Source organism: Saccostrea cucullata, unplaced genomic scaffold (genome assembly GCF_032062105.1).
Source record: "Saccostrea cucullata isolate Sc308-1 unplaced genomic scaffold, CSIRO_AGI_Scuc_v1 ctg790, whole genome shotgun sequence".
NCBI lineage: Eukaryota > Metazoa > Mollusca > Bivalvia > Ostreida > Ostreidae > Saccostrea > Saccostrea cuccullata.
In genome coordinates, this window is record NW_026918831.1 from 15352 (window position 1) to 40272 (window position 24921).

The following is a 24921-nucleotide window of genomic DNA, read 5'->3' on the forward strand; positions in this document are numbered from 1 at the left end:
ATGCCATTTTTCTTACAATTTGATTACATTTAATTACATCTGTTGTCCCTTTGTTGCACAAGAATAGTTAAACTTTTTGCTTTTGCTTCTATTAAAAATATTATTTATGACAAAAGGTTAGACTATCAGAGTTACATTTACATCCAGTAGAAACAAACTTTAATTTATGTTTTTATTGTTTCAGTTGGATTTTCTAATCTGGGAAATGGATGCAGACCTTCACATAAAAGACAGAGAAAAAAGGGACAAAAGATTTTGCAAGGAAAAACAGATACAGGTCTTAAAGTGAGTTGAAAATTCCCATGTTTTGACTTAGCTTGTTGTAAACTATGCCTGACAAATTTTGCCTTGTCTTAGCTTCATTTTTAGCTCACCTGAGCTGAAGGCTCAAGTGAGCTCGTCTGATCACATTTTGTCCATCGTCCGTCTGTCTGTCCGTCCGTCTGTCTGTTAGCTTTTCACATTTTTGACTTCTTCTCAAGAACCACTGGGCCAATTTTAAGCAAACTTGGTACAAAGCTTCCTTAGGCAAAGGGGAGTTTAAATTGTTAAAATGAAGGGACAAGACCCCTCACAAGCGGAGATAATCAAAAAAAGACAAAAATAGTGTGGGGTCATTAAAAAATCTTCTTTTCAAGAACCACTGGGCCAGAAAAGCTGAAACTTGTGTGGAAGCATCCTGGGGTAGTGTAGATTTTAAATTGTTCAAATCATGAGCCCCGGGTTAGGGCGGGGCCACAATAGGGAATCAAAGTTTTACATAGAAATATATAGGAAAAAACTTTAAAAATCTTCTTCTCAAGAACCCATTGGTCAGAAAAGCTGAGACCTATGTGGAAGCATCCTGGGGTAGTGTACATTCTAAATTGTTCAATTCATGACCCCCAGGGGTATGGCAGGGCCAGAATAGGGAAACAAAGTTTTACATAGAATTGATAGAAATATGCAGGAGAAAACTTTTAAAATCTTCTTCTCAAGAACCACTGGGCCAGAAAAGCTGAGACTTATGTGGAAGCATTGTGGGGTAGTGTAGATTCTAAATTGTTAAAATTGTGACCCCGGGAGGAAGGGGGGGGAAGGCCACTATAGGTATTACAAGGGCAGAAATCTGGTAAAGAATGGCATCACCAAAGTTACTCAGGTGAGCGATGTGGCCAATGGGCCTCTTGTTTAGATGACCTTGAAAGAATGGAGAGGGTGGGTATATAGTAGGGGATTTCCGTCTGTCCTTCTGTCATGCTTTGGAATACCCATCTCTTATCTGCAACTGCTCTTATACCGCTGAATGAAAGTAAATGCGACTCTCAGAGAATTTTTCGCTACATAGTGCTGTTGTGCACCTATTTTATGTTTTGATTAGACACATATTTAGCTCACCTGAGCCGAAGGCTCAAGTGAGCTTTTCTGATCAAAATTTGTCCGTCGTCTGTCGTTGTCGTCGTCGTTAATGTTGTCGTTGTTGTCGTAAACTTTTCACATTTTCATCTTCTTCTCGAGAACCACTGGGCCGATTTCAACCAAACTTGGCACAAAGAATCCTTGGGTGAAGGGGATTCAAGTTTGTTCAAATTAAGGGCCACGCCCTTTTCCAAGGGGAGATAATCATAAATTTGTTAAAAATTAATGGCATTTTTAAAAAATCTTCTTCTCCAGAACCACTGGGCCAGGAAAAATGAAACTCATGTGGAATCATCCTCAGGTAGTGTAGTTTCAGGTTTGTTCAAATCATGACCCCGGGGGCAAGGGTGGGGCCAAAATAACCGACCCTAGTTTTACATAGGAATATATAGGAAAAATCTTTAAAAATCTTCTTCTCCAGAACCACTGGGCCAGGAAAGATGAAACTCTTGAGGAATTATCCTTAGGTAGTGTACATTCAAGTTTGTTCAAATCATGACCCCCGGGGCAAGGGTGGGGCCAAAATGGCCAACCCTAGTTTTACATAGGAATATATAGGAAAAATTTTTAAAAATCTTCTTCTCAAGAACCACTAGGACAGGAAAGATGAAACTCATGTGGAATCATCCTCAGGTAGTGTAGATTCAAGTTTGTTCAAATCATGACCCCTGGGGCAAGGGTGGCGCCAAAATGGCTGACCCAAGTTTTACATAGGAATATATAAGAAAAATCTTTAAAAATCTTCTTCTCCAGAACCACTGGGCCAGGAAAGATGAAACTCATGTGGAATCGTCCTCAGGTAGTGTAGATTCAAGTTTGTTCAAATCATGACCCCCGGGGCAAGGGTGGGGCCAAAATGGCCGACCCAAATTTTACATAGGAATATATAGGAAAAATCTTTAAAAATCTTCTTCCCCAGAACCACTGGGCCAGGAAAAATGAAACTCATGTGGAATCATCCTCAGGTAGTGTAGATTCAAGTTTGTTCAAATCATGAGCGCCGGGGCAAGGGTGGGGCCAAAATGGCCGACCCAAGTTTTACATAGGAATATATAGGAAAAATCTTTAAAAATCTTCTTCTCCAGAACCGCTGGGCCAGGAAAGATGAAAATCACGTGGAATCATCCTCAGGTAGTGTAGATTCAAGTTTTTGCAAATCATGACCCCCGGGGCAAGGGTGGGGCCAAAATGGCCGACCCAAATTTTACATAGGAATATATAGGAAAAATCTTTAAAAATCTTCTTCCCCAGAACCACTGGGCCAGGAAAAATGAAACTCATGTGGAATCATCCTCAGGTAGTGTAGATTCAAGTTTGTTCAAATCATGAGCGCCGGGGCAAGGGTGGGGCCAAAATGGCCGACCCAAGTTTTACATAGGAATATATAGGAAAAATCTTTAAAAATCTTCTTCTCCAGAACCGCTGGGCCAGGAAAGATGAAACTCATGTGGAATCATCCTCAGGTAGTGTAGATTCAAGTTTTTGCAAATCATGACCCCCGGGGCAAGGGTGGGGCCAAAATGGCCGACCCAAGTTTTACATAGGAATATATAGGAAATATCTTTAAAAATCCTTCTGAAGATCCACAGGGCCAGTAAAGATGAAACTCATGTGGAATTTTCCTCAGGTAGTGTAGATTCAAGTTTGTTCAAATTATAACCCCCGTGGCTAGGGTGGGGCCAAAATGGCCGACCCAAGTTTTACATAGGGATATATAGGGAAACCTTTTAAAATCTTCTTTTGAAGTCCTTCATCGCTATGCTTAGTGTTATTTATATGGAATCATCCTCAGGTAGTGTAGATTCTAGTTTGTTCAAATGATGAACGCCTGGAGGGGGGGAGTAAATTCAAGCCCGATGTGCTCAGGTGAGCGCTGTGGCCCCTGGGCCTCTTGTTTGGGTTTCCCATAGCAAAGCATGGACACTGGCATTCTTTCTATGATATTAAAAGGTACTTATCTCTTATCTGCTACTCCTCCCATACCACAGAGTAAAATATAATGATACTTTCACAGATTCTTTATTACATAATGCCACCATGACTTACTATTTTACTTATTTCAGGTATCCCAAAACAAAACATGGAATTTGTCATTATAATGATATGGGAGGCAGGGGTATCATTTAGTGAGGTCATTGTTCACAGTACCTCTAGTTTTCTATCAAGTATTTAATATTTTCAACTTCTTGAATGTAACTTGGCCAGCTCTCTATAAGTTTGATATGAAAAGTTATAAAATAAATTGTGAGTACACCACAGATTTTAATGGGCTGGAGAAAATTGCTAAAAGTACCCCAAATTATTATAAATGTCTACAGTCTCTTTCAAGGGGAGATTATTAAAAATCACCAAAAAATAGGTAATATTTTTAGCTCACCTGAGCTGAAGGCTCAAGTGAGCTTTTCTGATCACATTTTGCCTGGTATTGTCTGTTTCTCCATTCTGTCTGTCTGTAAATTGTTCATATTTTTTACTTCTTCTCAAGAACCACTGGGTCAATTTCAACTAAACTTGCCACAAAGTATCCTTGGTTGGAGGGTATTTAAGTTTGTTCAAATGAAGAGCCACACCTCCTTCCAAGGGGAGATAATTATAAATTTGTGAAATTTGTGTTCACTGCAATTGGGTATTGAAAGGTCGCATCAAAGTTCATTGTCCGACTATGCTTTACTTGCATTGGTCAATATTTTAATGAGCTACAAAATATTCTCCTCTCATTCAACCACGGCCAGAATGGGAGAGGATCGTACATTTTGACTGTGGTTTTCGTTGATATGAAAGTATTCTCAGGTAGTTCAGATTCAATTTTTTAGGTCACCTGAGTAAACTCAGGTGACCTATTGCTATCCGTTTTCGTCCGTCGTCGTTCGTCGTGCATTGACATTTGAACATTTTCAGCTTCTTCTCTGAAACCACTGAACCAATTTCAACCAAATTTGGCATATACTGTATATCACTTTTTATTTGCGAGAACTTTATTTTTGCGTAATTACGCGAGACGGTATGCCCGCGAAAATTCCATTTTCGCGTATTATAGAATTCCTTAAGATTATATAGAGCAATGACCACAATTCGTGAAAATTTTGTCTGGCTAATAAAGAGTCAATGACTATCTCGCGAAATTAAGGTGTCACGTAAATTTAGTGATCTACAGTAGCATCTATGGGTGAAGGGGAACAAAAATTGTGAATTTCATGGTCCCTGCCCCCCTGGGGCCTGAGGGGTGGGGCCAAAACCACTAAAATTAGTGCAGTGTTTAAAAATCATCTTCTTTACTCCTGGACATCAAGCAGTCAAACTGTTGGTATGATTGTAATCAGCATTGAGTCCTCTACCAAAATTGTGAAATTCATGGCCCCAGGGTCAGGGGTTCTAGTGCTAGGGTGGGGCTAAATAGGTTATATAGTGAAAATGTGTTATTTCTTTGAAATTCTTTTCTGCTCCTGGGCATTAAATAAACTAACCAAGTGCATAGTTGAGTTGAAAATGACTGCCTCTTCCAAAATTTTGAATTTCATGTCCCCAGGGTCAGGGGTTCTAGTGCTAGGGCGGGGCCATGTAGATTATTTTGTGAAAATGCATTAATTCTTTGATATTCTTCTTTTCTGTGTGCGGGCATTAAATAAACTAACCAAGTGCATAGTTATGTTGAATAAGGCTGCCTCTTCTAAAATTGTGAATCTAATTGCCCCTGGGTCAGGGGATCTAGTGGCAGGGCGGGGCTATATAGATTATATAGTGAAAATGCATTATTTCTTTGAAATTCTTCTTTTCTGCTCCTGGGCATTAAATAAACTAACCAAGTGCATAGTTATGTTGAATAAGGCTGCCTATTCCAAAATTTTGAATTTCATGTCCCCAGGGTCAGGTGTTCTAGTGCTAGGGTGGGGCTATAAAGATTATATAGTAAAAAATGAATTTTTCTTTGAAAATCTTCTTCTTTGCTCTTGAGTATTAATTAAACTAATCAAGTACATAGTTATGTTGAATAAGGCTGCCTCTTCCAAAATTGTGAATTTCATGACCCCTGGGTTGGGGGTTCTGGTGTTAGGGTGGGACTTTATTGATTATATAGTGAAAATGCATAAACTCTTTAAAAATCTTCTTTTCTGGACCTGGGAATTAAACAAATGAACTATGTACATAATTATGAGGAGTAAGGATGCCTCTTTGAGATTTGTGAATTTCAGGGCCCCTGGGTCAGGGCTTCTTGTGTTAAGGCAGGGCTCTAATGTTTATATAGTGAAAATGCACGAATTCTTTGAAAATCTTTTCCTTTGATCCTTGGTATTATGGCAATGATCTTAGTATATATTTATGACGAAGAAAGCTGCTTCTTCCAAAAATGCTTATTTTCTTAGCCCCTGGGACAGAGGTACTTGGGGGGGGATACATAGTCTGAAAATAATTTAATGCTTTGAAATCTGCACTTTGGTATTAATCAACATGATGAAAGAAAATTTATAAAATTTCCAAAATTTTGAAAGATGTGTCCCCAGGGTCAGTGGTTCCTGTGGGATGGGGTGCACAACTGATAATGATAAAGTGGAAATGCATTTTCTCTTTGTTACTCTGATCTGCCTCTGGGTATTACTAACCAAAGTAAGCATGCATAATTATGATAAGCAGTGGTGCCTCTTTCAAAATTGTGAATTTCATGGCCTCTGGTTTAACATCGTCGGAAACCCACGGTCGGTCTCATGAATCAAATTTAATTGTTGGAAAGTTGTTGCATGATACTCAGGTGACCTATAAGGCCCATGGGCCTCTTGTTTCAAATAATGTCCATGGATGGATTTGGTCTGGGTCACTATGCACTATCCTAGTTTAACATATGGGGAAAAATTCTTCAAACCTTTTTCTATAGAAAATCCAAGCCATGAGTTGTCACAATTAGGCGACCATAATTTGATTTTTAGTTTTACGGATCCGCCGACTCTAAAAATTTGCATTTCAAAAAAAAAATAAAATCGGAATTTTTCAATCCGCTCGTGTCAAACCTGTGTTTTATAAAAGCAAATCAGTCAGAAACGTAAAAAAAACACATGTGCAGAATGGTAGAAGAATGTGAGCTGTCAACTTTGATTTTATCAAGAGTCTACCAATTCTGAACCCTCCCCATTGCATGTCTCTCTCCATTTTTTTAATTGCTGTTTCTACCGATTTCGAAAAAAATCCGGATTTTTTTACCTTCTTCGATTTGTAAAATACCGACAAGTCAAAACAAAAATGGCGGTCATGCAGTGTTTACCGGTAGCTAATCTGTTTATTGCCACTGTTAACAGGTAATAATCAAGATGTCAACTGTGCTTCCAGATGTAATTGCAGTTGTAATTGCTCATTATCCTCATAAAAAGTGTTTTTTATCAAATACAGAGATACCAGATGTGGAAATTTTGCATAAAAGGACGGTAAATAACTATATGAATTTACTTGATACTCTGCTGCAAACAAGTTTATATGCGCCTAAAACAAAACAATTCCTCCATAAATAATACGGTGATCAGGAAAGACATGAACTACAGTACTTTATAATTAATTTAAAGAGGAAATGAAAGCAAGTACTTGGTAACTAATAAAGAGTCTGCAGAGGGAACACCGCGGATTATGAGATTCAGTGACTTAGCAAATCCTACATCAACACCAGCATATAAAAGCCCTTGAAACTGCAGAGCAACTTGACAGTACCTCTAGAAGACTTCTTTGAATTTATGTAGCTAAACAGGGAAATAAAGTTTCTGAATTTCAAAATATATTGATATTAGCAGATTGGAACAGGACTACAATAATGCTTTGATATCATATGTACTAAGAGTAAAAAAAAAGAATGCAGGATCTAAGAATCCATCTAATTCATTCTCAATAGATTACGCATGTTATTTTTTAAAAATGTATAAAGTTTTAAGTTTGGCTAACAGGTACTTCCAATTCCTTCAATTTCAGATCTTTATTAAATCCAGGAAACAGTTCTCTTGCTCCGTATAGTGAGAAAAATCCATTCATCCATCAGTTAAAAGCTGGAAACTCAGACCGTCTGTAGAATATTATTAATTCGTTTGATAGCCAAGTTAAACTTCGATATTTACCCTGAATATTATTCAAATGACACTCAAATGAATGTGCAAACTATACAGTGAAGAACATAATTAAATTTTTATAATTTCAAATATTACATGGTACTCATATTAAACAATGTTTGAATTAAAAGTTGTAATTTTTATAAATAACAACATTTATACATGTAATGTGTATTAATTATTAAAAAAAACATATCTTGTAAGTTGTTTTTTGTTTTGTTTTATACTACAGTGAAATGTGTGACTTTTTATATGTGAAAAAAATCGTTGCTAGCATGATTTTTGTCTCTTTTTTTTTTTTTTTTTTTTTTCGTCCTCCGACTTGACCTTTCTTGAAAAAAAATCCGTAAAACTAAAAATCAAATTATGGTCGCCTTACTGTAAATCACTTTTTATTCGCGAGAACTTTATTTTTGCGTAATTACGCGAGACAATGAGCTCGCGAAAATTTTATTCTCGCGTATATAAGTATTCCTTACGATTATATAGAGGAATAACAACAATTCGTGAAAATTATGTCTCGCTTATAAAGATCCAATGATTGTCTCGCGAAAATGAGGTGTCGCGAAAATTTAGTGATCTACAGTATGTAGAAGTATCTTGAGGTAGTATTGATTCAAGTTTCAAATTATGACCATGGAGGATAGACTGGCGCTAAATCTATAAAAAGATTGTGACACATTAGGGTAAGGTTGCTGCTCTCTGTCGGTCCACTTATAGGGTTTTGTATTGAGCCAAAAATTTTGATACGATACAATATTTCTTGTCTCATTGTCCTTACAAATTATTTCATAACCCTTCAAATTAAAACTGTTATTTGGAGATTGAAATTCCCATCTTTTAAACAGAATTAGAAGAAAAACTGTTTGTCCGATACATATTGGAAGTTATTTTTTGATACGATATTATTCTTGAATATTGATACTTATCGATATATTGATACAGCCCTATCCACTTAGTTTCTGTTCATTTTCTTCACAACCGTTGCAAATACGGAAATGAAATTTGGTATACAGATTTATCAGATAAATATCTAGGTCAGATTCTGTTTTGGGATGGCACCATTTTTGACAGAGTTATGCCCCTTGGACTTAGAAAAATTCCAATAATTTGCAGTTTCGGTTCATTTCCTTCGCAGAGGTTGCATATACTGAAATGAAATTAAATATACAGATTTATCAGATGGATATCTAGGTCAAGTTCTGTTTTGGGTATGATTGCGCCATTTTTGACAGATTTATGCCCCTTGGACTTGGAAAAATTCCAATTTGGGAAAGGGGGCATAAGTGTTTTACAAACCTCTCTTGTTTGTTTGTTTTTTTTTTTAAATAAGCCCCCCCTCTCAGATTTTAATGCACTTATGCCAGTCTTCTGCTTATGTATGAAACACTGGTCCAGGCAGTAATGTGACATGTTCCATAGCATTTGTTCACAGCAGCTGAACTTTACCAGGGTCATATTTTTTACCATGCAGGTTATTTTCATGCCCCCACGATTAAATGGCCTGGGACATAAAGTGTTACCCTGTTTTGTTATTCCATCATTCTATCATTTCATCATCTTTGAATTTCTGTTCATTATCTCAGCAACAATTGGACACATTTTACTCAAATTTGACATATGGATACGTCAAAGGAGTAGACAGGTCAAGGTCGAATTTGGTCATAGTTTGGTGATTTTTGACAGAGTTATCCTTCTTGAACTTAAAAAAAAAGAAGAAATTTTCACTCTCTAACTTTTGTAGGGACGTCTGTATAGGTTGAAGTTGTATATCATATATGCAGGTATTTTACCAGAAGTTACAAATCACGTTCTGTGTTATCTCCCGTGAACTTGGAAAAGATTTTAAAATGCACAATTTCTAATCATTGTCTTAAGTTAGTTACTAATTTGAAATATTAGCTGCCTGCAGGGGCATTTGTGGCATTAGGACATGTACAGCCTTTTTTTTAATATGAAAAAAGAATAATCCATTCACATTTGCCATAATGGGTGGATTAAGATATTTTTTCCCAGTGTGAGCATGGTGTCCATTACAACCCGACTCCTATGTCTTTGGTGTGATGTGTATCCAGTGTGAATCAAGTATAGGCACTTTCTCTATATGAAAGCTTTTCTTCCCTTACTAATTGCTCAACCAAGGACATGTCTCATTCCCAACTTACCTTCACTTGGCACCTTGAACGAACATCATTTTTAGCCATCTCCCTTCCATCACTGAAACTAATAATTGAACTTTTCATTAGTCGTTTGTCTTTATAAACCTTGTAAAAATTACCCTTCTTTCAAGCAGAGATAATTACAAATTAGTGAAAATTTTAAAGCATCTATCAAATTCTTTTCAAGAAAAACAAAATTGTAGTTTTATTTTTCTAAAGAACCTCTAGGCCATTTTAAGCAAACTTGCCTATAGATAAACTTTCTTGTGTGAAGGGGAAATAGGTTTGTTCAAATGAAGGGTCATTGCTTCTTTCAAAGGGAGATAAATAAGAATAAATCTTCCCCTGAAGAACCACTGTGCTAAAAAACAAACAACAACAACAAAAAAAGGAATGAAAGTTTGTTGAAAGTTAATTACATAGTGCAGATTCAAGATTGTTCAAAAATAGTGTGCTTTTCCTTTTAAAATTTAGTTTTAGGTTAAATTAAAAAAAAATTATTACTGGCACTTGCAAACTTTTATGAGGCCAGTCAGAGAGCCCATTTCTAATCCCATTAAACTCAGTCTCCACTGTCATGGGTTTCTGTGGATTGAGAGTGGATCAGAAACCCCTAACTTGATAAGATACCCAGGACATGATTGGCCAGGATATAGAGGAATAACCTCAACCTGAAAAGGACCATTTGTCATTCAGTAACATTTGGGAGTCCACCTCAATAGACTGTGTAATGAGAAGCATCACTCAAAAGTAGTTTTGTAATTGTAACACCTGTACTAATTAAAGGTAACAGATTTTTGAGTCTGAATTGGAAAATGGAGTAGATGGGAGTCTTAATTGATAGAATTGGAATCGGTAGTTGAATAAAAAGTTAGAAGCTTAAGGAGGCTGTAATCAAGGCAGTATCTATAAAAACCTCTAATTAAACTTGTCACTTGATGAAGGATGACAAGGCTATTGACCACACATCTGTTACATGGCAGCAGCATGTGGCATGATGTGGGACTCAATAAGTTTTTATCTCATCCCCCTCATAACAAACAGCACAAACCTAGCTCTTCATGAAAGTGACATGACCTTTTTTGACAGATTAAATTCAATATTTGAATATCAATACAATATGTGTGGGTTATTTTATTTTTTTAAATGCATTACAAAAAGAATTGTTGACAGACACACATAACCTTTGTTCAACTACTGTCATATCCATAATGGCACTTAGGATAAATGTTTTGATGGGAAAAAAATAAGGGTTTTAATCTGGAACAAGGCAATTTAGTATACATTTAAAAGGAGAAAAAAAAAAACTCCATTTCTTGAGACACATCTACATTTTCACCAACCAATCATCAAGTCTTGAATATTCCCAAGGGGTCATGACATATTTTTGTTTCTGGACTTTCAGAAGGAAAAACCCCCATATTTACATTTCATGGAATTTGGGGGATAGGCAGGATGTTTGGGGTCTCAAGGCTGTAAAACTCCTTTAAATGTCTTTTTGACCCACTTTGCGTCATAGTGATATTACCGCTTTTTCGCAGTAAGACTTTAGTATTTCTGCTGGAGAAAGAGAAATGAGCTGTCAAATTACTTTCCCTGATATTGTTCTTAGGAAAAATGAATGCATGTAGGGCACATGATTAGTTAAAATTTTGGTTGCCATTAGTTGGTGTGTTACAGCATTGTTGTGTCGTCATACTAGCTATGTCTGGTATGGTGGCCTGGGGCCGTTAGCCTTTGAAGCTTCCTCCTGCTTCGTTGACATGCATGAATAAATAATTAGTAGAAAAGCCATTATGTGCCTAATGATCACAGTGGCTGTGTTCATTTTTTGCAATTTACCGACTTTAAAATGAGCTGGAAAGTCGATTTGTTGTAAAAGAATATCCAGATTCGTGTCACATTTGATTGTTGACATATGTTGCACTGGATTTTATTGATAGTTTTATTTTCCTCTATTGATAAAACTATCATTTCTTTGTTACAGCTCTTTTAATTTTAATGATGGAGCAGTTCAGAAAATATGTTAACTTTTTACGTCCAATATCTCGCACCTTCCTCCTCTAGTCTTCTGTATTTAATGAACTGGAAAATATAAAAATTGGGCCACTATGTCAATCCTTAATTTATATTTTATATTAAATTGCTCACAATGAAGTATTATTTTTGTAACTTGAATAAGAAGCAGATTTTTCATAGAAATGACTAAAAAAATATAGTAGCAAAATCATCTGTATTACCTAGTCGTTAAAATAGATTACATGATTCAAGGATAGTCATCTTTAATGTTATTTACAATAGATTTTAATTTATTTACAGATGACAATGCATTTAGATGTCAATATAAGTAGAAGGTGTTGGAACATCAGAAGATATTTGTGAAGAAGAGTTCAGGATGCTCAGATTCGTGACAATTAAGGATGGACAAGCTCAAAAACAGCTAAACAAAAGAAAAAGTAAAACAAAGCTACCACACTCAAATGACATGGTGAAAGAGCTAGAAATCTCTTCATCAACCTACAAAATAAGCTACAAGGTAATAAGCCTATCATTAGAATCTCTCCATATGAAATACATAACTTGATGTATATTCCATATCTATATAAGTGTTATTTCCCTTTGATTATACTGTATTATTTAAAAGTGTTCCCTATTCACTACATTATGTTTAAGACATGAGACGCAAGATTCCATTTAATGAAATAAGTATCTGTTACAGTGAATACTGACTGTTGAAAAGTGTTAATGGGGTGGAAATACCAAGAACAAACAGTGACCATCGTTAGTATTTGTCCTAGTGTAATGGAGAGGGGGCATTTGCTAGACAACTGTACAAGCACCTTTGTACGGTGTATTTAGATAGTACTTTACGCAGGATGGATTAAGTGTCTCCCTTATATCACAGGAAAACAAATATTTGCCAACAAGATCATATTGATCTGATTAGGGCTGGACTGGGTCATGAGAAAAAAAATTACTCTGATGGTCGTTTTATTAGTGTTCAGAAATTATCTTGTATTAAAATCGTTTTCTATATAAAAATATTACTGGATCTATAGATAGTGTTTATTAGGCTTTGAATGTTCTTTATTGATCTTTTGCTGATCATGACTAAATATATACTGACTGGTACACAGGGGTCGATGGAGACTTGCACTTTGATTGTGAAATAGGTCAGGCCTGGAACTACTTTTCTGTTCTGTCAATCAAGTAAAGAGGTGGAGCCAGACAGTGGGAGGAGTTATGGAGATAAGACTTTTGGCGCGAAAATGCCCAGACAATCCTCTTTGTGTGGTTAGATGTGTGTACCTTACAATACACATCTGACTGAATCATCAAATTCAAAACAACACAAAGAAAAAAATTGTTTAGGTGATCCTTGTACAGTTATACAAAGGATTTAGCTTAGCTTTAAGCTAAGATTACTATGTCAATTGGTAGATTTTAATTAAAAGTAAGAAATGACCGAGTCATGGTTGAAATTTTTTCCCTATAATTGGGAAGGCTGATCTGAGGGGTGGGTATAGCACTGAGTACCACAGATAAGTAAAGTTCAATCTATCTACCCAGCCTAATCAGGCTGTGTACCCAGTGCCCATTAATTACTACACAGGTTTCACGCTTCCTTGCAAATGAATCTAACAAAGAAAACAACTTGTGGCGTGGATGGAGAGATTTTTCCCTTCACATGGCTTTTGCATCACTTTGCTGCTCATCTTGAATCTTCGGTGATTATATGTTTCACTCACAATAGTTAGTTAAAATTTACCACTAATTTAACTGTGAAATGAATGCTTAGGTCTTTAAATAGGAAATTGTTGCTCTAAAAGGCAAATTGGGTATTCTATCAGAAATCTAAGGAGGAAAAAATCTATTGTGCAAAAAGCCATAAGAAAGGTCAAATTTCATTGATAAAATTTCAAGTCATGAATAAAGTTCTGAATGAGTGAAAACAGCATAGCAACTGGAGAGAATGTTCTTTATCTGGTCTTATCAGGGGTTTATTTAGTTAATGTGAGGCCTAATGTTTATCTATCTACAAGGATAGTTTTTCACCTTGTTGGACCTTGCGCCTTTGCTATGTATTTGATATTTCAATCTCATTCAGTCAAATTTATTTCAAAACCTCAGGTAAGGTGAGCCCAATAACAGGTAGTTAATGATTAAATAAAAACGGGGTCCCATCTTTATACAACGCTCGGTTGACACTCCTTACGGGGCAATTGTTGTTCGAGTTCCCGTTTTTAAGGGCGCGAGTATAAATTTAAATACTTGTTGATTCAGTAGCCAGGATGATCCAGAGAACCAACAGAATTTGTTGTATGCTACCTGTTTACAATATCAAAACAAGCGGGCCAGCTATATTATCCGAAAATCTGTGATTAATACCTTATTTGTTGAATACCATTTTTATGACAAAGTGATTGACATGTACAAGAGGGGATCTTAGGATCTAGACCACAATTTTTCGATTTTAAATTAATTGTTTGGTATTCTTTCTTCTTTTTTTTTTGTATACAAAAGTTCATGAACTTAGAAAAATGCTCTGTCGCTTTTGAAAAATGTCTCATAGTTGTGTTATGTGTACATTTAAATACATTGTTCAAATTTGAATGCAAGTTTAGTTTAAAACAGAGTTACAGACAGATTAACCATTCTGATTATGGTTAATCCATAACTGTTTGTTTAACACTGTGATAGAAGGCTAGGTAGAGGTTAAACTGTTTTAGGCAGGTCAATGACAATGCTGTAATCTTGGCTAGAAGGTCCTTACTGACAGACAGATAAACCAGCTGTAGAAGTGACCTAAGACAATAAAAGTGTTGAAAGATTAAACAGTTTTAAAAGGTTAAAAGTTTACTTCTGCAGAACTTGTAAAAGGTTTCAATTTTATCTTTTTATGGTTCATTAAATGTATTGGGTTACTAATCACATAATAAAATATTAAAAGGGAGGGTTAGGTTATCATTGTGACTGGTGTTTTGTGTTTCCATTTTACAATTGATTTAAATAAATATGTCCATAAGAAACAAACAAAAAGGGGCTATCAATAAAGAATTTTAAAGCTACTTTCACACATGCAGTGATTTTACATATTGTGATGTTAAGGTTTCTAATTTGCATGGAAAATTGGGGAATATGTTTATCTGCCCTCTCTCTTTCCCTCTGTCTCTCGATATTGATTGGGAAATGTTTATCATTTGTAATTCTCTATGATTTCAAGCAACATTTTATAGTTTTTCTTTGTAATATTTCAGGTAAGCTGTATTCATTAGCAGATTCAATTATATAAATTGCCAGCAAGAGCTCATTAACCTTCTGGGACACAAGTCACATTCCTACAGAAATAAGGTATTCAGAGGTTCTACTTCATGCTTTCTGACTCTTTGAAAAGCAACCAGAACTGCTCATCCCTTTGTGAAAAACTCCTTTTAGTGTCTCATTAATTTTGTACAAATAATTGATTTATATGTTATGGCTGGTTTCCTTCTTAGGTAAAGTTAGGAAGACAAAGATGAAAAACTGTCCAAATAGCAAAACAAGTAGGGGTGTTGATCAGAGGGCTTAGGTGGTATTGTCCAGAGTATAAAAGCTTGGCGAGGGTGTCAACAGGCTTGCCAGTTAACAAGGCCCAACAAAACCTAGCTTCAGGGCTGCGTATTTGAAGAGGTTTGATGGCTTGTTGAATTTGAACTGATTTCTGTGAGCATGAGATGTACGGGTGTAAATACATCCGGTGATTTATCTAGCCACTGTATAAAGGTATTATGAAATAAAAGCTACTTACAGTAACTTGAACTCTTGACTACAACAAATTGTCTTGAAAGATTTTGAGTAAGTGGAGAAGGGAGACAACAAAGGCCCACACTGGTAGCTCTGTTTGTTCCCCCCATCAAAGGTGACCCGCCCACCATCAACAAAGATAATCTTCTCTCCTAATCAGTACTAAGGGTGCAGGAGTTAACTGTTAGCAATAAAACTTTAATGTGCTCTTGCGACACTACAAAATCGCAAACAATAGCCTCACAGAGGCCCTCTGTGACACTCTAGCTACTGTATATACATAGGATGTGAGATAGATCAGGGTAGATTTTCACCATCTTAAGTCATGGGTTCTGCCATGTGTAAGAATCTGTAAGACATATTTCTATGGTAGATGTTATTCTGATAACCTTCTATGACATGTGTGCAATGTTGTACATATGAAGTTTATGCTGCACATCTGGCGATTCTTCTTCGATTGTAATAGTGATGCATGATTTTTGTCGACTGGATCACATGAGCTTAGAAGAACCCCTCTCATCTCTGTCAGCAATAAAAGGATAAAAAATCCTCCTAACAATAGAAGAGCTGATGACTTTGTGGCCTCTGCCAAAGTTATTGAGATATTTTCTTTTGCAAATGATATGATAAATTTATATTTGACTTGTTTTACTTCCCACAAAAAATTCCTGTCTATATTCCTAAGAGACACTAGCTGGAATGCCTTTTAAAGAAACACTGAGTCTTATTTTCTCATTGAAACTGAGAATTAGATTGTTATAGATTTTATGGAAATCTTTATGGAGAAAAAGAGATGAAGTTTCCCATGCCCTTTTTCCAAGAGTTTCCATGATTATTATTTTATTATTCCCTTGAACTAAAGATAAATGTACAATAAAGTGGAAAAAATAGTTTCTTTCAACCCCCCCTCCCCCTTTATACACACAGACACATGCATATAGAATCATATTTGTGTTCTTGTATACATTCACAATTCACACTGCCATGCATACTCAACATAGTGTAAGTAAATGCATGTAGTGCATTTATCAAGAGGTTCTGGATTGCACTGAGATGGTATCATACTGTAGAATGTGCAAGAACATTTTTACTTTTACAGAGAGGCTCAATCATTTAATCTTCAGAGTTTCTCTCAAAAACAACTCTTTTAAAACTAAAGGAAATGAGATATAGAACAAAAATATTTTGAAAGTGTTTTTTAGCAGAAAGAACAAATATCACATGACTACCAAGCAGCCTTCTGTTTTGTTCAGCTAAAGTTAAAGCTCATATCACAACTCTGTTGACAAATCTAAAGAGGGAAGGGGGAAGAAAGGATGTATAAAGATTCACACAAGACTGTATGCAAAGGGAAGAAAGAAAAAAGGGTTACTAAGTTATATTTATAGAACTTAGAAGCACATAAAAATTGTATAAAACAAAGTTTGTAAAGTAACTTCATGCATGTTCAAGTCTTGGCTCTTGGCCTATTTTAGACCATTTTATGAAGAAATTTCATTCATTTGAAATTTATTAGTCAATATTAGCTAGGTGAAAGGCAAGAAGACTTGATCAGATTTTATGTACATAAATGGATACTAAGAACAGTAAGTAATTCTAGTGCTAAGATGTAGAGTTTCATTATGCAAAACATTTACAGCTCTTGATATTTTTCCTGTTTGTTGTATGCCAAATTCAGGAGAATACTGTATAACCAATATCATCTTGTCTGCTCAGTATATTTACAGGTTTATAAATGACTGATTCATCGCCCTGCGAATTAATTGATAAGATTGATATAGATGTGTATAAGGAACTGCTTATTAGTCAGCTCTGTGGAAAGAACTCACTGACTCTATTGCTTAGCAAATGACCAATATTTCACTGCCAAGTGATGGGAAGAAACGTAATTATGATTTGTGTGTGTGTGGTGTGGTGGTGGGGAGGGGGATGGGTGGGTTTGGGGGTTTGGAGACTTTGATATGTCTAGTGCTAATTGCTGGATAGGAGATTAAAAGTTTCTAACTAACAGCAAATAATTGATGCACATTTCCGTCATTTCTACACAATCTTTATGAAAATATATATGACCAATTATTGGAAAACTTTTTTTCTTTGGTTTGTTTGTTGTTTAATGTCCCTCTTGAGAATTTTTCACTCAAATAGAGACTTCTTCACTTGCCTCTGGAGATCTCTCAATTTTTTACCTAGACTCAGTACCCGGAGCCATTGAGCAGTGAGAGGTCAACACCTACTGCTACATGGGACCTGGGTCTATAGGTCTCATCCAAAGGACTTATCTCCATGTCCCGCAGTGGATTTGAACCTGTGATTTATTGATCAGCTTCTTACTTCGTGTCCCCAGAGCCACTTTTGTATCTCAAAATGTTGATATACCTTAAATTCTTGATTGAGTTTGAGTTCTAACTTTGTTATCTTGAACGCAATATACAAAAGTTAATTTTGTTATTCACACAGAGTTTGTAAAATCAAGTATTGATTTTTCATTGAAATGTAGCAACCATTTATAACTAAGAAAGAACTTTTTTAATTTGTAAATGTTCTAGCTTTTCTGTTCTGATATGCCAAGTTAGATTTCTGAATGAACAGTTTTAGCAATGTGAATGAAAAGTTCAAAGCTTATGACAAAATTCAATTTGCATTTCAGAATTGGCAATATATGGAGGAAACTTGATTGATACAGTGTGCTCTTAAATCCAGAGTGTTATTTTGAAAATTGTGAAAAAGTGCATTGTTCAGTTTCAATTCTGTATTGGATATACTTCATTATTGGATTATCTTATTAGAAGTATGAGGTAAGTGAAATAATATCAGTGTATAAAATTTTAATACGGTATCTCTCATTCTGCATGCAGTTTACTGAACACTTTAATAAAATTGACTTTTAATTGAGATCTGATTTTCCATTTAATCTTTTAAGAAGTGTAAGATTAAAAAGTTTACTGAACAAATATTTGTCTGAATTATCTTCTTTCTATCATTGATAATATTTGTTAAACAAAATTATCACAGTAGACCTAGAAATAATCATGATATATGGGTCAAACTTTCAGATTATCTATGTCGGTCTTAGACCAGTAGTAGGAGAAGCGTGCACTGACTAATGTGTATATGGCCCAATAAAAATCTTGTTTTATATGACATGACATGGTTAAGTCTGTTTTGTCTTTTAACTAGGCCAATTAAATTTTCATGTAAGGCTTGAAAACTCGAATATGTACAACTGTAAAAAGGCTGAAACCTTGTCTTTTAAGTTAGGGACAGACAGACATTTCTGTCTTTTGATGGTAGACAAGTAATATGTTTTTGATTTGAAACACAAATTAAAACCACAAAAGGAAGTGTTCTCTATTATCGCACTTTCACAAAGCTGACTTTTTTTTAACTGTCAAACAAAAGATTCACAAAAGTGTAATTTTCCCAGTCAAGTTTTCTGTGTATTGCTAAAAAGGAAGGCAGGAAATTGTCGTTCACTTTCTACCATACATCACTTCAGATTCCTTTATCTATTATATACAGAATTCTGACCCTTGAAAACTCTACTTATTTTCAGGAATAAACAGAAATGTTACATGTACAATTTGTTCACAGTTTTGATGAATGCAAAACCTCTATGAACCCTAGCAGAAATAAAGATAAGTTGATTTTCTGCAGAAAACAGAACCATTGTATGGAAGAGTGGGAGATAATGAAATATTTCTTTTTTTGCGGGGGTAAAGAGTCGATCATTCCTTGTACTAGACGTTCTAGACTGTCTAGAACTGTTGGAATTTATTCCCTTAGTAGCAAACAGTCTGGGCATGTGAAGTACTGCAACCTACAAAGCTCAGTGCAGGTTTAATACTGTTACCTTGACAGTTGAAGAACCTGCACTCTAGAAAACACAGTTTAATATGGATATTGTATTGCATAAGCCTAGAAGTTATATACACCTTCTATACTTGAGCTTTGGCAGTGGTTCTAGATGAGGAAATTTGATTATTATGTCACCACCAATTCTCTAGAGATTAAGGAAAACAGCAGATAATGCCAGACACATTATGATTATACTGGAGTACAACTCTATTACATATAATAAAACATGTAATTTCTAAGAACTGTGGAGTGCCAACTGCAAGGTTCAGTAAGGCAATGCATCTCGCAAATCTTTTTTTTTCTGGTGTTCCATCATAAAAGTATGAGACAGGTTGAAATCTTGACTTTGCTGGCTTGAGATATTATGTTCCTAGTAATGGACCTTGCTGGCTACCTGATATATTAGGGTTATTATCCTGCAGTTCAGAAGACAACCTCTAGTCTACCTTTAGTCTACCTCACAGTCTGATGTACATGTGATATACTCACGTACATCCTCTCACAGGCATGTTCAAAAGAAATATAGATTTCTAATAAAGGAAATGAAATTTTTTTCCTTGATTCTGTTAATGAAAAAAAAGTACATAAATGGAACTGGTCTTAGTAATTAGTTCTAGACTTAATAGCTTATGAGACAGTACTGGGAACTGAAGAGATTTGGAAAATGTTGTATACCGGTACTGTGAATTTGTCATTTTTAGATTATTCATAAAATTGTTGATGTCCTTGTAGTAATAACCACAATATTTGTCTGTCCTACAGTGTTTCACACAGAAAGTAGATCTTTAGCCTAATTTAAAGAACTTTATACATACATGCATTTACATAGTCAAAGGATATAGGTAGAGGGTAGCTTCAGGGAAAACTTTGGAGTCATTTGGTCAAAAATCAAGGACAGAGATAAAATTTACAGCATATGATTGCAGATTTCTGTAATAATAAACCTTTTCGTGCTAACTTTCGCTCGTGCATATAACTACATCCGCGAGGAAAGTGTCTTTGAAAACATCATGGCTTCACACGACAATTTAAAGAAGGTAAACAAAACAACGCTACAGAAAATGTGCAAAGACATCGGATCGTCATTGTGCCACCCTCCATGGAAATGGGACGAACACACATAATTCGCTTCAGCTGGGGTCCATTAATATTTGTCTCTTTGCACCACCTTAACCCAAGCCTTCTGCTTTCTCTTGTCCTTTGGGAATCTGAAAAAGTTTATCCCCTTTTCCCTGCTCCCCGTGTCTGCTTTATTGTGGCATTTATATACAACACACGACCGAATCATTGTCACTTGTGCGTTCTGTTGTCAAAGACACTTTCCTCGTGGAAGTAGTTTTACGCATGCACAAGTTTCAGGACCGGAGTTAATGCGAAAAGGCCTATTGTAGGAACTTTGGTATTTTCCAATATACAGATTTCATTTTTTTTTCTTCAACAAAAATTAAAGCCCCCAAACTATTAGATTTCACAGTTTATGACAAGTACCTTTATATTATGAGGCCAATTATGAGGCCATGGTCAAAGGTCAGGGTCATGATTGAAAGATGTGATTTAGAGAATACGCTTACTGTGTCTGTCTGAATTAATTAACATATTCAGTTAGGAACATGATGAAAATTAATTTTGTTTAATAATGTTTGATGATTTTATTCAGTTTGTATTTTTAACACTTTTTAATATCCTTTGTGTAGAGTAAGACAGATAGGAAGAGTTCAAGGGTAGCCATTAATCAGAACTGTAATATCTTTTGTCAGATCGTGAATTATGAAAGTGATTTATGAAGCGACGTCTTCATTATCAAATTTTTATGAAGAACAACTAAAATAAAAAGTAACGATGTATTTCTATGAGAAATGTCAGGGTAACTTAGGTTGTAATTTTTTTTATTTCTACACGTTATTTCAAATAATCAGTGATTAAAATTCTTCAGTGTCTCCATATTTCCCATTTCTTAATCAGATAATTTTTGTATTTTTTATTGTCTATCTCCTTAAAATCCATAAATTTATTTTAACATGCATAAAACATGGTTAAATTTTCATTTTATATTAGGCTTTAAACTAGGCATTTACATAATATAGGGATATAGCTGTCCCAATTTAATTACTCCAAATAATATACTGCCATGTGTGGAGGAATAAAAAAGGCTGTATTTCATTTCTAGTCCATGATGTTTCTGTACATAAAAAGACAAAATGTTATGTCAGGTAACTCTCGTTTTTAGTGCATAGGACATTTATCACCTAAAACATATGCCAATAGCAAACATCTCCAGCATATTTCCAGTTTGCTAATTCTGTTGTCTATAGGTGTAATTACATTTCATTATGTGGTACAGAAATTGCTGTTCTAGAAGAATTTTCATATGTAAGAATGTGTGCATGAAGTGGTAAGAGAAAAAAAAAACTCTGTGTCTGGCATAAAGCATGTTAACATTAGGAAAAGAATGGTACTTAATTATTCACCCTCCTGCTCTAAATGATTATCTGTGAATGCTTGTAAATGCCTTCAACATGAAATCATAAAAATATACAGTGCTCAGAATATGCACAGTGTATCTGCAGTGCACCTGTGTTGTACATGTATTAGAGTACTTTTATAACTTGCTGGCAAATTCTCATCCATTTTTCAAGGTGTGATGTAATGCTTAGCCCAGTGGCAGCCTAGCAGGTGTAATTTCATCTGTATTTGTATAAATCTTCAAAATGATATCGGCTATGGGGAGTTTTTCCTAGTAAAGGGCTATTCTAGAACACTTGACAAAAGTTCAAGTGGTGTTCAAATGTGAACGCAAAACGTGCTGGATTGTGAAACATTTAATCTCAGGTTGGAGATTACTAATGAATATAAATATGTACATGTAAATGGTTGTCACGGGGCCAAGAAATTCCACCTGTGACAAAAGACTGACCCCTAAACATTGTTAAAGTCTTGTATATACAGGAAGCAATATTACAGGTCAATACCTGGAATTTTAAATGGCTAAATAGATGTAATGTGGCTATAAGAACTGATCAGATGGTCCAAATTTAAGAAGTCAGTGGTGATAAGATAAGGAAACTTGATGTGGCTTGACAGTCCTTGAGTTGACTAACTATCTAATCACCTTCATAAGAAGCTTACAAGGTGTCCAGAAGAAAAGAAGGGGGTGATCTTTGATCTGCTTAATAAGTCCTTACTGGGGGCCTACCAGTATTATCTTTCCTCAAGTTAATCTGTTGATAATGATGTGTAGTACTGATATAGCCAGTATGCTACCTTAATTTAATCCCCACCAAATTGTGGTGTTCCTGTCCTTAATAATAATAATAAATCATGCATTTTTAGGGACTTATCTCGGATTATAAGTTTATCAGTTCAAGACAAAATGTCCTGAAAGACTCTTTTCCTCTCAGAATTTAGATTTCCTGTCAGTGGCCTTGAGTGACAAGTATCAATACACATCTAGTGGTTTCTGATGTAGGGGCTACTATGAGGGTACTTGTCAGCTACACAGATGTACTTTCTCCATGCATTCGCATGCTGATTTTTGTCGAATTTATGACAGATATTTTAATTAATGTTTTCTAAAAATTATATCATGTTAGAATTGTGTTACACAAAGAAAAAAAAAAGGTCTGTATTAGTATCTTTGTGTGGGCTTATATGATGTTGTCTACTATAGGTCTGTACCAAAGAATAAAGTGGGACTAAAATATGAATTAAGATAAAACAGATAAAAAAGTGAAAATCAAATTAAAAGTACAGAATCCATATTTAGAGCAGGATTGATCTTTATAAGATATGTTGTAAAGTGTCGTAAAAAAGTCTTCAAGGGAGGTTTATCTAAACTCTACTATTTCCTAGACATTAAATATATGTGATTATTTGTAGCTGATTTATCAGACATGGGTAATAAAATATAAACTACTTAGATGTGACAGTTTATTTCAAAGGGATGTACTCTGCTTATGGTTTCCTTAACAACGTCTAGTGTACAAAATTCAGTCTATATCTGTGCTTTTAGGTTAAGTTATAATATGTCATTTTGTCACTGAAATAAATATGTGATTTGTCTAATTTATTCAAATTGCAGCTTTTATGAAATGAAGTTCTAGGAAACACTGTCATTAGCACACTTTAAAACACATGTGTACCTTAATTAATTGCATTTATTTAATTTAACATTTTTGGATAATTTCCAAAAACCTTGTGAAATGCAAGATAATTATGCATTAAATTTGGTTACTTTTTATAAGAAAGCAGACTTTCGTGAAATGTGTCAAACAAGGTTGTTTTATTTTGTTATTTGACGTCACAGAGGTTTTTCAAAAGTGTATTATGTAATAGATGTGGTTTATTATTGAGAAATAAAGAACTTTCCTTAAATCGTGTTGTAATTTTTCAATTCTAATGAATTGAAAGTTAAACATAATGAACAAGCTGAGAGCTTTCTTTGTTATTTTTCTTTTTGTGTAAATTCTAGTCTGAGAGCAAATATTGCTGATATTTGGGAAAAAAGGCTGCACCCATTTACCGCTATAGTTCATCACACCTAGTTTCCTATAATCAGGGGTTCTCAGGTTTACAAAAAGGAGATATGCCTTCCAATCTTATTCTCTGTGTGGCCACATTTTATCCTTCAGTGTTCCCTGTATTGTGCCCGGGATGCCTGTGTGAAGATATCTGCAGATCTAGTGAAAAAGGGATGGTGCCTTGTTATTATGGGGCATACAGAGTAAATGGTGTGAGAAAACTAGAGGGGGATCGTAACTTGTTCTTTTTGTCCATCTCTTTTGTCTCTCAGCTTATAGGGATCTGATGATCATTGGGTGAAGATCTAGTGAAATCTAAACATCATGCTACATTGCTACTTTGTAACCTTGGTTAAGTGCAATCAGGATCTAACATGAGGTGCTATACCACTTAGAGTGACAGAGTCTGCTTCATGATTACACGCTATTATGATATTCGCACATGCAGTCGCTCATAATATTTATGTATATGAATCATGAATTGCACATTAATATTTAGTTTTTGCAATATTTTTCAAATCAGCTGTACTGTTGTAGGTGTATCACTTAAGTTTCCTCAGTCGTGTTTTTGTTTAAGTTAAAGAATGTCACATGCTCTAAATTGTTTTTAGAAGATCAATTGACAATATTCTTTTTTTAATGTGGAACATGTCTACAATATAATGATTGTACTAGAAGTGTATTCCCTGAAATCGTTGTCATTGTCTGACATGCCGTTGACCGATTGTGCTAGAAATATTTATTTTTATAATGTAAGTCTCCAACTCTTAACCTTTCATCATGTGAAAGAGAAGTAAAGCAAAAGTAAAGCACAAAAGGACACACTGTGTATAATGTATACCTGATGTATTGTTTTGGCTCGGACTTCGATGTCATCTGAGGTTATGTACACCACAGTGACCGGTTTTCTGAATTCATTGTACAGAGTCTGCTGTGAATATGCATAATGCCAATGAGTGAGCCAGACAGGCAGATTAACATATTAAGCTAATGCATGAATGTACTTGTGAACAAAAATCAATATTCATTCTTTGATAGCAGGTTGTAAGCTGAGAAATTAACAGAGGTTTCTGGTCACAGGTTGTGTGTAATTGCTGTTTTTTGCATGTTGAGATTGCTGTTTTCACATAT

General features: G+C 35.2%; 1 protein-coding gene across 2 annotated transcripts in view; it reads left to right on the forward strand.

The window, feature by feature from the left end:
• Nucleotides 1-11969: 11969 nt before the first annotated feature.
• Nucleotides 11970-24921, forward strand: part of LOC134271900 (myc proto-oncogene protein-like) — a 37015-nt gene continuing 24063 nt past the window's right edge. Inside the window, exons 1-2 of one of the 2 annotated variants that reach the window (XM_062754134.1) lie at nt 11970-12170; nt 18066-18213. The gene's annotated coding sequence lies outside the window, so the exon portion shown is untranslated. Of the gene's footprint in view, nt 12171-16835; nt 17005-18065; nt 18214-24921 lie in introns of those variants that run through there. The other variant, XM_062754142.1, reaches the window with a different exon arrangement.